This window comes from Ambystoma mexicanum, chromosome 3q, assembly GCF_040938575.1.
Source record: "Ambystoma mexicanum isolate Mex_15411 chromosome 3q, UKY_AmexF1_1, whole genome shotgun sequence".
NCBI lineage: Eukaryota > Metazoa > Chordata > Amphibia > Caudata > Ambystomatidae > Ambystoma > Ambystoma mexicanum.
In genome coordinates, this window is record NC_090926.1 from 1230267990 (window position 1) to 1230281743 (window position 13754).

General features: G+C 44.6%; 1 protein-coding gene across 4 annotated transcripts in view; it reads left to right on the forward strand.

Annotated features, from left to right (window-relative positions):
• LOC138447799 (coiled-coil domain-containing protein 159-like) overlaps positions 1-13754 on the forward strand; it is a 1059213-nt gene that overhangs the window by 850847 nt on the left and 194612 nt on the right. The window lies entirely within an intron of this gene.

Below are 13754 nucleotides of genomic sequence, written 5' to 3' on the forward strand. Positions count from 1 at the left end.
TGTGGCAGTGCGATTGAAATTACCCAAGCAATTGAAGGTACACCCCACTTTCCATGTTAGCCTTTTAAAGCCAGTTAGTTCAGGAACTAGATTTAGAACACCTCCTCCCCCTGTGATTTTGGAGGATTCATCTGAGGAATTTGTGGTTAAACAGATTTTGGATTCCAGGAAAATGAGGGGAAAGTTGCAGTATTTAATTGATTAGGAGGGATATGGACCTGAAGAACGAACTTGGGAAGATTCAGTTGATGTACATGCTCCCAATTTAATTGCTAGGTTTCATGCCAAAAATCCACATAAGGTAGGCCCAGGGACTGGGCATTAGGAGGGGGGTACTGTCAGGTTTCTTTTCCTTTATCTCTTTATTATTATTATTATTATCCCTTTTAGATTGGCCTTATGTGGGTGGGACGTGTTCTATTGTAGTTGGTTTGGCCTTAACTTCTTAATACAGAATCCTGATTCTGACCCAAGGCAAGATGGAGTTTCTCAGTGACTGCTCTGATTGGCTAGAGAACCCTGCAGAACAACAATGAACATTCTAAACTGTCCCTCTTTGTCTTTCATCATCTAACGCCCAGCTGAGAGGACGTGTGTAGTGGCTGCTCCTGCTTTAGTCTTGGGCCTGGTGGATTTTATCCTTCAGGAGCTAGCAGTTGAGCGGCTACTCTCTAGAGGGTGTCAGGAGAAGATCTTTGTTTACCAGGAAAGTGATCTGAAGACAGGAAACCCTGAAGATATTTAGAAATCATTTTGGAGATAAGTGACTATCTTTTGAGATTTTAATTCTACTACTTTGCCTTCATCTTGAAGTCGTTTGAGAGAGAATTCGTAAAATGTTTTCTTGGAGCCTTTAACTTTGAATTGTTTAAGTGCGTGAACTTTGGTGTTCGTTTGAAAGTAAGCGCAAGGTTTAACGTGTGTTATGCGCGTGAGCTTTCTATTGTGACAATTCCTTGGCGCGAGAACTTGTCTGCGCGAGAACTCTACTGCTCGTGTGTAACTAGCGTGTGTGTTTCTTAGCGCGAGAATTCGTCTGCACGTGAACGTAAAAAGCACGAGTGTGTTATGCGCGTGAGATTCCTATCGAGAGAATTACTCGGCGCGAGAACTTGCCCGCACGAGAACTCTACTGCGCGTGTGTTTACCAGCGCGAGTGTTTCCTAGCGTGAGAATCCTTCTTCGCGTGAACTCTGCTGTGCGTACGCTTTCAAGCGCGTGTGTTTCTGAGCGGGTACTCTGCTGTGCATGTGTTTTCAAGCACGTGTGTTTTAGCGCATGAACTCTGCAGTGCGTGTTCTTCTGCGCGGGTGCCCTTCAACACGTGGACTTTTCAGCGCGTGTGATTTTAGCGCTGGTATTCTTCAGCGCGGGTGCGCTTCAACACATGGACTCTTCAGCGCGTGTGATTTCAGCGCGGGTATTCTTCAGCGCGGTGCGCCTCAACACGTGGACTTTTCAGCGAGTGTGATTTTAGCGCGGGTATTCTTCAGCGCGGGTGCGCCTCAACACGTGGACTCTTCAGCACGTGTGATTTCAGCGCGTTTGTTCTTCAGCGCGTGTGCATCTTTGCGCGTGTTTCTTCAAGAATCTACGTACTCAATTGTATTGTAAATAGTTTGGAACTTAAGAAAAGAATAAAACAAAAGACATTACTAAAGACAATCTTACTGGAACAATTTGTGAACTTTGAAAAGGCAAGAGCAAGATTTCTCAGGTTTGCCATGAATAAGAAGTTGCTGTAAATTTCAAGAGACTCAAGTAAGAAAGATTTTCAGCTACTTCTGCAAACTTCTCTAAGAAGTTTTAGGAGAAGAACCAGGTATGAGTCTTAACTTATTAGTTATAGATTTAAAGTCAATTCTAATCATTGAAGTTAAGTAAGTAATGCGAGGATTTGCATCTGTTTTCTTGTATTCTCTGCAGATTCAGTTTCGGTTTAGTCTTGACGCAGTCAGCCTGGTGTTTTTATGTTATCCACTTCCCCCTTTCCCTTAGGGTTGTAGTTAACAGAGCTGAGTTGTATTTCTGTTTCTGAGAATTACACTTCAGGGGGATTGTCGGGGGTTCAGCAGCTTCCGCGGACACAGGAACTCTCAGCCTGACAATAGTGCAATCCCTATAATGTTAGCACTTATTGCCTTTTAAGCCCTGCCATGGTATCCTGCTTGCAAGCACTGTAAGGTGGTCCTGCTTGTAAGCCCTGCACTGTGGTCCTGCATGCACGAATGAGGATGGGGCAAAGAACTCTGCTCCCTGAACGTCCTTCTGTCCCTCTTTGGTTCCTTGCTCCTCCAGACTGGAGCCATCATTGAAGTTAAGTAAGTAATGCGAGGATTTGCATCTGTTTTCTTGTATTCTCTGCAGGTTCAGTTTCGGTTTAGTCTTGACACAGTCAGCCTGGTGTTTTTATGTTATCCACTTCCCCCTTTCCCTTAGGGTTGTAGTTAACAGAGCTGAGTTGTATTTCTGGTTCTGAGAATTACACTTCAGGGGATTGTCGGGGGTTCAGCAGCTTCCGCGGACACAGGAACTCTCAGCCTGACAATAGTGCAATCCCTATAATGTTAGCACTTATTGCCTTTTAAGCCCTGCCATGTTATCCTGCTTGCAAGCACTGTAAGGTGGTCCTGCTTGTCAGCCCTGCACTGTGGTCCTGCATGCAGGAATGAGGATGGGGCAAAGAGCTCTGCTCCCTGAACGTCCTTCTGTCCCTCTTTGGTTCCTTGCTCCTCCAGACTGGAGCCAGATAGGAGCTTATATACTCTTAACTTGCTGTAGTGGCATCTCTGGATATGGGCATGGCTTTATACCAACTTGTCCTGCTTCCGTACAAGGGATGCTCCAGTCTTCCTTCCTTCATGGCTGGCGATGTCTGTTTTAGGACATGCTACTTTACATATTGCTACCCTATGCAAAAATAGACTGTAGCTTCATTTTGCTACCTATGACTATTAAATGTGCAAAAGCATTTTTCAGTCATTTTCTCCATACCTCATTCACTCTCCTCATATTTGTATCTAGTCCTGTTATTGTGCCTAGTTTCATAATTCTGTATGTTGTGCATGAGTATATTAAAATCCCATTTTAGCTTGCATGGGCTTTTGACAGACGGCAGACACCTGGTGAGCCACTTTGTGTGCTCTGCTAGAGCATGCCTTAGTGACGCAACACCACATGAGTTCTGTGATCCATTTTTAGTGCCAGCCACATTCCTTTTGGCAGAGAGCCTGTTTATATCGTGCTTTGAGAAAAACTAACTAGGATTTAACATTTACCAATGTATTTAGCTAATAGTTATTTGCACCTTATATTTAAATAATAACTGCCTTCTTTTAGTGCCCGCCCATGTCTGTGTATATATGATTATATTTGCATGAACAAGGTTCCTCAGTGCACCTCCTCCCCCCTGGTCTCTTTGTAGTGCCTGGAAACAGTCAAAAGAGGTATTGCATAATTCTAACACGCTTGGGAATGAAAGAAGGCGCTAGCTCTTTCCCAACACTCCCCCCTTTCGTTACTTCTAAAGTAACAAACTCATCCCCACCCGACATATCTACAACCCCGGAAATATTAGTTTGAGTTTTGCTTTTTATTGTATGGCCAGGTGTTTTAGATCCCCCAACTGATACTATCATCTTTGCACTATTAGGGACTATATTAACACAACATCGGAGACCCAATTAGCATGTGCAAAAGAGGACCAAGAAGAATATGAAAGCAGGCATCAGTATTTTTACTGCTGCCCCCAGCAATGGCGGGACCCAATCAAAGGCAAGCGATAGCCAATCCATGTTCTGAACTCTACCTTCTTTCGTCATTTGAACACCTAGATTGTGCACCGCCTCAATGATGTGGGATAGTGACCCATTCTCAGCATCCTCTGGAGGCATAAAAATGCAGCAGCTGCTTCCCAACTTTTTACCTACTCCTCCTTCTATCGCTGTTAGCAAATCCAGCATGTGGCGACTCTGCATCGTCATGAGTTTCAATGCACAAAGCTCTGCTTTGATGGCGTTAAACCCATTTTCTGTGTCATAGGCCAGCTGGACTAGTTCCCATTGGATGATCTGAACCCACTTGACGTTAGACGCTGCTTGTACCCCAGGAGTGAAAAAAGATGAATCGAAAGTCTCTGCTGAGTTAAAAAGTTGATACTCATCAGGTATTCCTTTGAGTAGTGCGGAAGAGTCCTTTGAGACATAGTTTGACCTCTTCTTTCTTCCCTTCTGTTGAAATCGTCATTTTTCTGGTAGCATACCAAATTCTTGTGTGATATGCAAATTTCTTTCTGCTTCTTTAGGTGCTGGAGTAGCTGTTGGCACCTTGACAGGCATTACTTCTACCTTCAGGTGTTCTTCCAGGATTACTAGTAGAACTGACTGCAGGGTAGCCAATGAACACTTGCCCCTCCAGGAGGGTGGGAGGTGCAAGTAGGCTTGTGGGTCACAATACCAGTAGTAATCCATAACCGCTGCCGTACCTTTCGTCATATCAGGGATCAAAAGAGTGTGGTTGCACTGTGTGTTTTTACGCCAACAAGAACTGTTCCTTCATTGCTAAAACAAATTTCATAGTCTATGGGCCTCATTACGAGGTAGGTGGTAAGGTATTACCGGCACCGGTAAGGACACCGGTGCCGGTAATCCCTTAACACCCTATTCCGAGGTCCCTTAGCGGGTCCCTTCCTTAACGCCAGGCGTTATAGAAGGGACCCGTTAAGGGACTTCAGAGCTAATAACGGTACTGCAAATTGTGGTACTGTTATTAGCTCCATCCCCATTCCTATGGGGAATGGTTCCCGGAATGGGGACTTACAGGGTCCTCCAAGGTTAGAATAACCCGGTAAGTCCCTATTTCGGGAACCCGGACCCGGAATGCGGTAAGGGGGTAGCCATGGTGCTAGTAGCACCATGGCTACCTCCTACCTCGTAATGAGGCCCCATGTCTCTATGTAGTCACGCTGGCTTCTCCATTGTTGCAATCCATGTCAGCCTTGTGATTTACTGGGACCATATTTGTGCACGCATAGTCTCTACTCAGGCTATTGTCTATTTGCTGAATTCGATCAGTCCATCTGCCGGGCAGTCTACTGTGGTGCCCTGCGATTTGTCGTTGACATTTGAGTAACCTCCCAAGGAAAAATAGGGTACTTGTAGAAACGTGCGGTATTTCGTGTTGCCATTGCATAACACAGGTCGGAGAGAGAGATGGAGATGGAGATGGAGAAAGAGAGAGGAAGTGGAAGAAAGAGGGAAAAGGAGAGGGAGAGGGAGAAATAGGGAGAGGAAGAGGCCCTTTTCCCACCAGGGCCGACCAGATTCTGGACCTTTAAAAATTGAAAAATTGAAAACAAAATAAAAGAACAATAAAAAAAGAAAAAAGAAAAAAAAGAAAGAAGAAAAAATCTGGCGTGTGCCACTGCACACTACCCTGGCATGGATCCTTTATTTACTTATTACTCTGTTGATTAAGCTTTGTGTCAATGTGTTAGGGTTTATCGGCTGCGCGCTCTACATTGCTGAGGCGAAGGACTTCTGTGCTTTGTGCAGTACATCTCACCATGTTCGTCTGGAACTAATTCCCACTTTGGGTGGGTGCCGACGAGGTGCTGCGAATACGGAAGGGCACCAGCGAAAAAACTCTATTAACCTTCGCGCATGATTCAGATTCGTTTATCTGTTCTGTGCGCATGCGCAGACTTTCAGATCCTAATCTCTGCTTACGAGAAACTGAGCTTGCGCGAAAAAGTGAGCCACAGCTGTTAGTTTCAGCGCGCATGCGCAGGGGAAAATGAAAGCCTGCTAATAGACCGTTAGAGATTAAATGCTATTGGCCAGTGTATTGGAGATCCAGAACACTTCGCACTTGTCTCTGATTAAGATAAACAAGTGGGAGTAGAGTCAAAAGACTTTAAGTGAAAAGGTCTTCTTACACCAGTACACACAGTTTCTGAAACATGCTTGAGAAGAGGAACTCAAACTAATTGGTGAGGCTTCAGCACCTTTCAGGAAGTCCCTCAAGTTTAGAAGACAGAGACATCTTCTCTAACTTCAAACTTCAAGACATATGTAAATAACTCCTCTAGACAGTTTGTAGAGAAGAGCCAGGTATGGTTTTAAGGTTATTTCGTATGAGGGATGTGAAGATGAATTAATCTACTTAAGTGTAAAGGTTAGTGACCAGGTTTTGTCATTTTTTTGTTTCCCTTTTTAGGTTGAGACATAATTGTTCCACACCTGGAGTTTGTTATTTTGTCCCATTTCCCCTTTTCCCTTAAGAGTGCACCCAGCTTAGCTGTTCTCATCAAGTTTAGAGGGTTGCATTCCTGGGGGACTACGGGTACTCAGCAGCTTCCGCGGACAAACCTAAGGATTACATGAGATGAGAGTCCTGACAGAAACCTGGGGCTGATCAGTGTCACGCCTGTGCCTCTGGCGCACACATTGGCAACCATCATGGACGATATGGTACTCGTTTATCATCATAATACTCTTTAAACAACCCCTATTCACATTTTGGTCTTTAATTTCCATGTGTACGACATTGCTGCTTTCCTATTTAATTCAACTAACTACATGTACCATAATGCACATTGCTACAGCTATCAATTCCTGGCCATTCCCATTCGTCAGAATTGGAACCACAATCCCCAGAAGCCCGAGCAATCAGTGCTACTTCCACCTTCTCAGGACCATAGAGGGAGGAGGCAGATTGCATACAGGTGTGCAGCTCCAGGTGCTGCCAATTAGCCTGCCTCAGTACAGGGCAAGGCTGTATTTAAGAAGATGCCTGCAGGAGCTCAGTCTCTTGCATTAAGAGTTCTCCCAGAATCTTTTTGCCTTGAGCCACGATTTTGAATGCTGTTCCTGTTGCCATTTCATCCGGCTTCGGATTCCAGCGCTCCTGCTGCCCTGCACCTCTGGGCTCCCTGCCTTGCAGCCTGCTACACTCCACTGCCTTCAGCCCTAGTGCTCTGGGCTCCCTGCCTTGCAGCCTGCTACACTCCGCTGCCTTCAGCCCTAGACCTCTGGGCTCCCTGCCCGCTCCCTGCCCGCTGCCCTGCTCCTCTGGGCTCTCTGTCTGCAGCCTACTACAGCTCTCTGTCCTGCTCATCTGGGCTCCCTGCCTTGCAGCCTGCTACACTCCGCTGCCTTCAGCCCTAGTGCTCTGGGCTCCCTGCCTTGCAGCCTGCTACACTCCGCTGCCTTCAGCCCTAGACCTCTGGGCTCCCTGCCCGCTCCCTGCCCGCTGCCCTGCTCCTCTGGGCTCTCTGTCTGCAGCCTACTACAGCTCTCTGTCCTGCTCATCTGGGCTCCCTGCCTCGCTGCCCTGCTCCTCTGGGCTCCCTGCCTCACTGCCCTGCTCCTCTGGGCTCGCTCCTCTGCTGCCCTGCTCCTCTGGGCTCTCTGTCCACAGCCTACTACAGCTCCCTGTCCTGCTCCTCTGGACTCCTTGCCTTGCAGCCTACTTCAGTTCTCTGCAGTTCTCTACAGTTCTTCTTTCTTGTTGAGCTTCCTGCTGTCTATGCTTATCTGTCACCTTACATCAGCACAGCCACCCAAAACCTACCTGGGTGCCCGGTGCCACTCCTGACAGAGTGCCATCCTTGACAATCAGTTCCCCAATCAGTTCCCCAGGTAATAATGGTCCAGTTGTAATATGGGCACTGCTATGTATGGAACTGTGGTCTCGCTTTCTACAGGGGTGGTCACTATTTCTCCCACCCCATTACCGCGCACCACTACTGCTGCTCTGTGCCACCGTCCCGTCTCCTGGTCAATTATTGATTACCTATCAACATATAGCATGTCTCCTTCTGTTAATGCATGAGATATTCAGCAGAGTGGGAAAATAAATAAAACTCCTGTGTATAATCCGGGTTTCTAAAACAGGGGGCATGCAAATAGCTTCTTTTAAGTCCTCAATGTGTCTATTCATTTCGTCAGTCCATTCCATTCCTTAACAGCAGACTTGTGCAGACTGCGTAGTCTAGAATCCATGCCATACAATAATTACATAAACCCAAAAACTGCTTAATTTCCTTGACAGTACTGGGCCTACGGGTGGTGCGTACTGCCGCCGCCCCATCTGGCAATATTTTTTTCCCATTTGCAGAAATAAGCTGCCCCAAGTATAGTCCCTCCTGTTGGCAGTATTTTAGCTTCTTTTTATCTGCGTTGTACCCTTTGTGAGCCAGCAATTGCAATAATGCAACAGAATCCCTCCTGCACTGTTGTTCATTTTCACTACATGCCAGCAGATCATCCACGTACTGGATGATTGTGCTAGGCACCTGACTTCAATGTAATCTGTACTGGGGTCATATCTCTTAGTAATCCAACATTATGGGCCTCATTACACGGTATTCCGGGTCTGTGTTCCCGGAATAGGGACTTACGAGGTCATTCCAACCTTGGAGGACCCGGTAAATCCCCATTCTGGGAACCATTCAACTAGGCATTAGGGAAAGGACCCGCTAAGGGACTTCGTAGTAGGGCGGTAAGGGATTACCGGCACCGGTGCCCTTACCGGTGCCGGTAATCCCTTACCGCCTACCGTGTAATGAGAACCAATGTGTATTAACTGTCCATAATGGTGCTGGCACATATCGCATGTCCTCCTCGAAAAAATAAAGACGGGGTCACCCCTGCCATCAGGGGACACTTTACCTTCCTATACCGTACCATGATCTCACAGGGAATGCAGATTTTCAAAATAATCTCACCATTTTGCTCCCTGTCCTCAAATAACTCAACAGTTATTTCCTTCAATTGTACTGTCAGGTCTATACATAATACTGTGCGTCGCTCACACCCATCCTGGTCTGTTCCAATCAGGACTACTATTTTGTCTGACACACTACTAGTCCTTGCAAATCTAACGACAATATTCTCCCTGCCACCATCTGGGGTGGCCCCATGGGTCGGAAAATTAAATCTGTGGGCACTCGCCAACACTTCGTCGCAATTTGAGGCACTGATTTTTCTAAAACCTTGATACCATAGGCAAATATGTCTGGGACTACATGAACCCCATGGACTACTGACTCCTTTGCCATTGCATTGTTTATGCCCATTGCTCGAGCTACACACATCCCTGGAATGGAACACACTACCCCTTGATCTGTGAATGATATAGTTACATTTAGTTTACTGAGCAGATCCCTACCCAACAAGTTCACAGGAGAACTCTCTGAATATAGCAAGAGGGCTCATGCTACCTTCCCTCCCACTTATATATCCAGCTTCCCAGTACATTGAACCATAGAAATAGCCCCAGAGAATCCCTGCGTGTCAAGTGTTTTACCTCATAATGGAAAGTTTCCCTCCTTAATGCATGATTTAATTGCACCTGAATCTATCATACAGATACATTGCTTGTTTCCTATTTCCACCTCCACCAAGGGCTCCTCTTCAGGGTGTGCGGTTGTCTATAGGATTGGACACGCGAGTGCTCTCTGTGGGCTGTCCTAATCAGAATATGTATTTGTCTCGGGAAATGAAAAAGGGCTGCCCACCGCCGTTGTAACTCCTTGGAATGGGGCGCCTGTTCCCCCTGCCATCCTGTTAAACTGCAATCCCTCACCCTGCTTTAGTTGTTGCCCATGTTGTCCTTGCCTGTCAGCCCCATAAGAGAACTGATTTTGACCCCCTCACCCAAATTGCTGTTCACCCATTCCTTGAGGCCCTTGGAATCCCTGCCCTGGAGGTGATGGCCCATAATTAAATCCCATCCCAGGGCTGTTCCTGCATTCACTTGCAAATTGCCCCCATCTCCCGCAATACCAGCACTGTGATGTTCCCTATCCTCCTCCCCGGGGCCCTATCCCCCCAAAGCCTCCTGCTCTTGCTCCTGGAAATCCTCCTCTTCCCCTTGGTGCTCCTTCATAATATCACTGTGGGATGGGGTACTGTCCTTCCCTAACCCATTGTTCCTGTCTCCCTTCACCCCATAGTGCTCCAATTGTGGCAATTTGTTGAGTGTCTCCTGTCCTTTCCCCTTGAACCAGTGACATCTCTGGTGCTTGGATGATAACCTTATTTAGTTTCTTTTCCACTAGTTTTGCCTCGTCCGTTTGCCGCTTCTGGGCTGTCTCCCTGTCCCGCTCCTTGATTCTCACAATGATGGACTATTATACTTTGTATCTCTGACCACCCTTTGGCTTCAATTCCCACAATTTTATCTAGTGCCTTCTGGACCTCTTTTGGTAATCCCCTCTTTACGATAAAAATAGAAGAAATGGTAATGGTGGTCCCATTCGCCCCCTGTCTCAACTCTCCACATTTCCTGTAACTTAAGAATACACCTAATTGGGTCCTCATCATCACCCATTGTACATTACATTAAAGAATGTAAGTCAGGGGTATCTGGGTACATTTTTCGTAGGGTATATCATACCCTTGCCCTTACCTCATTAAAGGCTGCTCCATCATGTTCATTATCTGCAAGACTTACCCCAGAGCACCCAGCCCTTGTCCATATGACCCCAGCCTGATCCCCAACTATGGCAACCAGTAAACTCTTAAGGTCTCCTAGTGCTAAGACTACCCCTGCTGTTTGTTTTTCAAATTCATAGATCCATTTACTAGCTCCGGCTATAGACTGGGAGAGAGCGTCAATCAAATTATTTTTGTCCATTTGAGGCCATGGCACATACTATGTTATCCCTACTTCTTTATGTACAAGAGGCATCTGCATATCTATTTTGTTTTCTACGCCTTTAGTATTCTTCTGATCTTGTACTACTACTATTAAATATATTTCTTGGTCTATCCCTCCTCACTTCCTCCTGTGGCAGGGACGAGTTTCTCGCCGCCTCGTCTACTTGATCTCCTTCTTGCCCTGCCTCTTCATTATTTCTACCACCTTGATCTTCCCATTCATTTTCCCTTGCTTGTTCTACTTCTTGTCACAGAACCGTCCATACCCTTTTCCCATCATCTTTTTAAACACAAACATTTCTTATTGCCCCAGGGTTGAATCTAAACAAAAAGTCTCCTGACTTCCAATCCCCTTTTTTCTGCACCGGTAGCCTTATTTCTGGTGATACTTCTTCAGGTTCTTGTAACCCGACTAACCTTTCCCTCAACGCTCTTAACTCGTTGTCTATATCTACTTGTGGACCCTTGGGTACACTGATGCTACAGGCATGTCGGTGCTTGTGGATGGGTTATATGGAGGTGGAGGTGCAAAGACTCTTGCGTCCCCACCATAGTTGTTAATCCTGTTGTTGACACTCTCTCTACCACTGGAGGGTTTTAGACTGGGTTTGTATACCCTGCTGCAGGTCTAGGTGTTACGGGGTATATCCCCTTACATTGGATCTCTTTTTCATTTTCCTGATCTTCCATATCCTTGAATAATTGCCAGAGATCTAAAATCGCTTTACACGGTACATGCTGGAATCTGAGCATATATATCCACGATTATGGAGAAAACTTATGGTATGTGATGACTGCAACATATATCTCAGAATTCTTGCTGAAAACTAATCCAAACAAAGCCAAAAGTAATCTATGGCGCCTGGATTGGATTAATACATTAGACCTATGTAAAAAAAATAAAGTCTGCAAAGAAAATCCCTTGGAGGCTAAGAGACTTAAAACTACAGAAATGTATCCTCTTAAATTTCCCCATCCAAACTTGACAAGCACTTTCCTACGCTTTCATCTGAATTTGTGTCCAACTAGAGATCTAAAAAATCGAAGACAGCAACTCTTGAGTAGTGAGAATTTCTGTAGATTTTGTTGCAATCAAGAGTGTATTGAAACACTCTCACATTTGTTAACTGAGTGCCCTGCGTTACTTAATCAACGTATTATGCTATTTAAACCTTACTTAGCAAATGTTACAACTCTAACCACAGATGATCTTTGGAAGAGACTGTACCACACAAGATTAATACATCTGCAAATAGCTATTGTGAAATATATCCTCCTACTTGATCTAGATTCATGACCATATTGAAATTAACTGGAAGAAGAATTTAATATCAATTTCTTATGTCCTGGTATTTCACTTTCTATTCTGTTTTTGTACACATAGTTTTAAAGCTATATGCCTTTTTATCTTTTATTCCATCTTTGAATCTTATGATCTGTTATACTCTTTTTTTTTGTTCTTCTTTTGGTTCTCTTGTCTTTTGACTTTGTTCCTCCCATATGCTTTTCATTTTTTACTAATATCTCGCTCAGTCTTTCTATTCCTTGCTTTTCTTTTTCAAGCTCATTTTTTTATAAGCTCATGATTGATGCATTGTTTTATTATATGAGATTCATGTTGTTTCTAAATGACTTATTGAAAAGTTGTTTCCCCAACTGTAACAATAAATAATTTAAAACATTTTTTTTTAAAAATTGCTTTGAATTTTGATTTTTTTTCCCCTTTATTTCTTGCTGCTAAAAAGATGCACATATTTCTAGCATGTTTCTGTTATGGAAGCCCTGCTCTGGCCAGGAGCTGGACAACCCCCCCTTCCTTTGATTCCACTATTGATTGTTTGTGCTACGTATTTATCCTGTCACAATACAGTGGCAGGACTCCATGCATGTATTTTATTGGGGTTTCTTCCTACATAATGTTGTGCGCGTCCCTAATGCTTTACTTGGACCCTACTGCTATGCTGCGCACGCTGCTACTTATTACACAAAAATACAGATCAACCCACTTTTTCCCCCACCCCTTATTCCACTTTGATTTCATACACACACACACACACACACACACTGCAACTCATCCACCTTCCTTCTTTACCACAAAAGACAGCAAGAGAAAATATACAAAAATAATTGACTAAAATCCAGGCCCATTCCTTATACTGAACTACTACTTTTTTTCCTTATATCTTTGTAATGCTACCTTCCCAGCTTTTTTTTTATATGCTTTTATCGTCATAAAAGAATAATGTATGGTACTACCTTCTAAATCTGTTATGGCTGAGGATCCCTTACATCCCAGTCCTTACTTCCCAGTCCTCTGTCTTTTATATGCTGAGGCTCCCTTTTTCTATTATAAATTGTAGAAAAACAGAAATAAGCGACAATTGCAATACATAACCCACCTCCTATCCAATCTGCTCCTTAACACATCACCTGCAATCCTATCCAAACTTTTCCTTAACACATCACCTGAAATCCTATCCAATCTATCCCTTAACACATCACAAAAAATCCTATTCCATCTATTTCATTGTCCTTATACATAATTCACATCACCATACTATCCTACATTCATACATACATATGCCCTTGTTGTTATCACTTGCAAGAGTATACTCACATGTGCGTGCTTCACTTGAGTTTCCCTATGTTACGAAGCTGTCCTGTCTTTCTGGAGCCATGCCCCGCTTTAGTGAGCATCAAGGATTTCTTTAAAAATGGCTCCTACTAAAATTGCTCAGGATACATGTGTTTTTTGATTTGGGGGACCAATCACAATAGATGGGTGTGGCTCTTTCCTGGTGACTGGCCTAGGGCTTCACAAAGTACGGGGTCAAAAAACTAAGCTCACGTCGGGTCGTCACCACTGTAAGGGTAGCCCAACTTACAGGGGTACCCGTTAATTATACAGAGGGAAGTAAGGTCAAGAGTCTATCTTGCAAGGATAAAAATGTAATCTTTATAGAAATGAGAATGGGGCAAATAACTCTGCTCCCTGAACGGCCTTCTGTCCCTCTTCCATCCTTGCTCCTCCAGACTGGAGCTAGACAGGAGCTTATATACTCTTAACTTGCTGTAGTGGCATCTCTGGAT